We start from the raw sequence: 3,412 nt of genomic DNA on the forward strand, positions 1-3,412 counted from the left end.
GTGGGGGGGGGGGGGGGTGGGGGGGGGGGGGGGTGGGGGGGGGGGGGGGTGGGGGGGGGGGGGGGTGGGGGGGGGGGGGGGTGGGGGGGGGGGGGGGTGGGGGGGGGGGGGGGTGGGGGGGGGGGGGGGTGGGGGGGGGGGGGGGTGGGGGGGGGGGGGGGTGGGGGGGGGGGGGGGTGGGGGGGGGGGGGGGTGGGGGGGGGGGGGGGTGGGGGGGGGGGGGGGTGGGGGGGGGGGGGGGTGGGGGGGGGGGGGGGTGGGGGGGGGGGGGGGTGGGGGGGGGGGGGGGTGGGGGGGGGGGGGGGTGGGGGGGGGGGGGGGTGGGGGGGGGGGGGGGTGGGGGGGGGGGGGGGTGGGGGGGGGGGGGGGTGGGGGGGGGGGGGGGTGGGGGGGGGGGGGGGTGGGGGGGGGGGGGGGTGGGGGGGGGGGGGGGTGGGGGGGGGGGGGGGTGGGGGGGGGGGGGGGTGGGGGGGGGGGGGGGTGGGGGGGGGGGGGGGTGGGGGGGGGGGGGGGTGGGGGGGGGGGGGGGTGGGGGGGGGGGGGGGTGGGGGGGGGGGGGGGTGGGGGGGGGGGGGGGTGGGGGGGGGGGGGGGTGGGGGGGGGGGGGGGTGGGGGGGGGGGGGGGTGGGGGGGGGGGGGGGTGGGGGGGGGGGGGGGTGGGGGGGGGGGGGGGTGGGGGGGGGGGGGGGTGGGGGGGGGGGGGGGTGGGGGGGGGGGGGGGTGGGGGGGGGGGGGGGTGGGGGGGGGGGGGGGTGGGGGGGGGGGGGGGTGGGGGGGGGGGGGGGTGGGGGGGGGGGGGGGTGGGGGGGGGGGGGGGTGGGGGGGGGGGGGGGTGGGGGGGGGGGGGGGTGGGGGGGGGGGGGGGTGGGGGGGGGGGGGGGTGGGGGGGGGGGGGGGTGGGGGGGGGGGGGGGTGGGGGGGGGGGGGGGTGGGGGGGGGGGGGGGTGGGGGGGGGGGGGGGTGGGGGGGGGGGGGGGTGGGGGGGGGGGGGGGTGGGGGGGGGGGGGGGTGGGGGGGGGGGGGGGTGGGGGGGGGGGGGGGTGGGGGGGGGGGGGGGTGGGGGGGGGGGGGGGTGGGGGGGGGGGGGGGTGGGGGGGGGGGGGGGTGGGGGGGGGGGGGGGTGGGGGGGGGGGGGGGTGGGGGGGGGGGGGGGTGGGGGGGGGGGGGGGTGGGGGGGGGGGGGGGTGGGGGGGGGGGGGGGTGGGGGGGGGGGGGGGTGGGGGGGGGGGGGGGTGGGGGGGGGGGGGGGTGGGGGGGGGGGGGGGTGGGGGGGGGGGGGGGTGGGGGGGGGGGGGGGTGGGGGGGGGGGGGGGTGGGGGGGGGGGGGGGTGGGGGGGGGGGGGGGTGGGGGGGGGGGGGGGTGGGGGGGGGGGGGGGTGGGGGGGGGGGGGGGTGGGGGGGGGGGGGGGTGGGGGGGGGGGGGGGTGGGGGGGGGGGGGGGTGGGGGGGGGGGGGGGTGGGGGGGGGGGGGGGTGGGGGGGGGGGGGGGTGGGGGGGGGGGGGGGTGGGGGGGGGGGGGGGTGGGGGGGGGGGGGGGTGGGGGGGGGGGGGGGTGGGGGGGGGGGGGGGTGGGGGGGGGGGGGGGTGGGGGGGGGGGGGGGTGGGGGGGGGGGGGGGTGGGGGGGGGGGGGGGTGGGGGGGGGGGGGGGTGGGGGGGGGGGGGGGTGGGGGGGGGGGGGGGTGGGGGGGGGGGGGGGTGGGGGGGGGGGGGGGTGGGGGGGGGGGGGGGTGGGGGGGGGGGGGGGTGGGGGGGGGGGGGGGTGGGGGGGGGGGGGGGTGGGGGGGGGGGGGGGTGGGGGGGGGGGGGGGTGGGGGGGGGGGGGGGTGGGGGGGGGGGGGGGTGGGGGGGGGGGGGGGTGGGGGGGGGGGGGGGTGGGGGGGGGGGGGGGTGGGGGGGGGGGGGGGTGGGGGGGGGGGGGGGTGGGGGGGGGGGGGGGTGGGGGGGGGGGGGGGTGGGGGGGGGGGGGGGTGGGGGGGGGGGGGGGTGGGGGGGGGGGGGGGTGGGGGGGGGGGGGGGTGGGGGGGGGGGGGGGTGGGGGGGGGGGGGGGTGGGGGGGGGGGGGGGTGGGGGGGGGGGGGGGTGGGGGGGGGGGGGGGTGGGGGGGGGGGGGGGTGGGGGGGGGGGGGGGTGGGGGGGGGGGGGGGTGGGGGGGGGGGGGGGTGGGGGGGGGGGGGGGTGGGGGGGGGGGGGGGTGGGGGGGGGGGGGGGTGGGGGGGGGGGGGGGTGGGGGGGGGGGGGGGTGGGGGGGGGGGGGGGTGGGGGGGGGGGGGGGTGGGGGGGGGGGGGGGTGGGGGGGGGGGGGGGTGGGGGGGGGGGGGGGTGGGGGGGGGGGGGGGTGGGGGGGGGGGGGGGTGGGGGGGGGGGGGGGTGGGGGGGGGGGGGGGTGGGGGGGGGGGGGGGTGGGGGGGGGGGGGGGTGGGGGGGGGGGGGGGTGGGGGGGGGGGGGGGTGGGGGGGGGGGGGGGTGGGGGGGGGGGGGGGTGGGGGGGGGGGGGGGTGGGGGGGGGGGGGGGTGGGGGGGGGGGGGGGTGGGGGGGGGGGGGGGTGGGGGGGGGGGGGGGTGGGGGGGGGGGGGGGTGGGGGGGGGGGGGGGTGGGGGGGGGGGGGGGTGGGGGGGGGGGGGGGTGGGGGGGGGGGGGGGTGGGGGGGGGGGGGGGTGGGGGGGGGGGGGGGTGGGGGGGGGGGGGGGTGGGGGGGGGGGGGGGTGGGGGGGGGGGGGGGTGGGGGGGGGGGGGGGTGGGGGGGGGGGGGGGTGGGGGGGGGGGGGGGTGGGGGGGGGGGGGGGTGGGGGGGGGGGGGGGTGGGGGGGGGGGGGGGTGGGGGGGGGGGGGGGTGGGGGGGGGGGGGGGTGGGGGGGGGGGGGGGTGGGGGGGGGGGGGGGTGGGGGGGGGGGGGGGTGGGGGGGGGGGGGGGTGGGGGGGGGGGGGGGTGGGGGGGGGGGGGGGTGGGGGGGGGGGGGGGTGGGGGGGGGGGGGGGTGGGGGGGGGGGGGGGTGGGGGGGGGGGGGGGTGGGGGGGGGGGGGGGTGGGGGGGGGGGGGGGTGGGGGGGGGGGGGGGTGGGGGGGGGGGGGGGTGGGGGGGGGGGGGGGTGGGGGGGGGGGGGGGTGGGGGGGGGGGGGGGTGGGGGGGGGGGGGGGTGGGGGGGGGGGGGGGTGGGGGGGGGGGGGGGTGGGGGGGGGGGGGGGTGGGGGGGGGGGGGGGTGGGGGGGGGGGGGGGTGGGGGGGGGGGGGGGTGGGGGGGGGGGGGGGTGGGGGGGGGGGGGGGTGGGGGGGGGGGGGGGTGGGGGGGGGGGGGGGTGGGGGGGGGGGGGGGTGGGGGGGGGGGGGGGTGGGGGGGGGGGGGGGTGGGGGGGGGGGGGGGTGGGGGGGGGGGGGGGTGGGGGGGGGGGGGGGTGGGGGGGGGGGGGGGTGG

The sequence above is a fragment of the Sphaerodactylus townsendi genome, linkage group LG05 (genome assembly GCF_021028975.2).
Source record: "Sphaerodactylus townsendi isolate TG3544 linkage group LG05, MPM_Stown_v2.3, whole genome shotgun sequence".
NCBI lineage: Eukaryota > Metazoa > Chordata > Lepidosauria > Squamata > Sphaerodactylidae > Sphaerodactylus > Sphaerodactylus townsendi.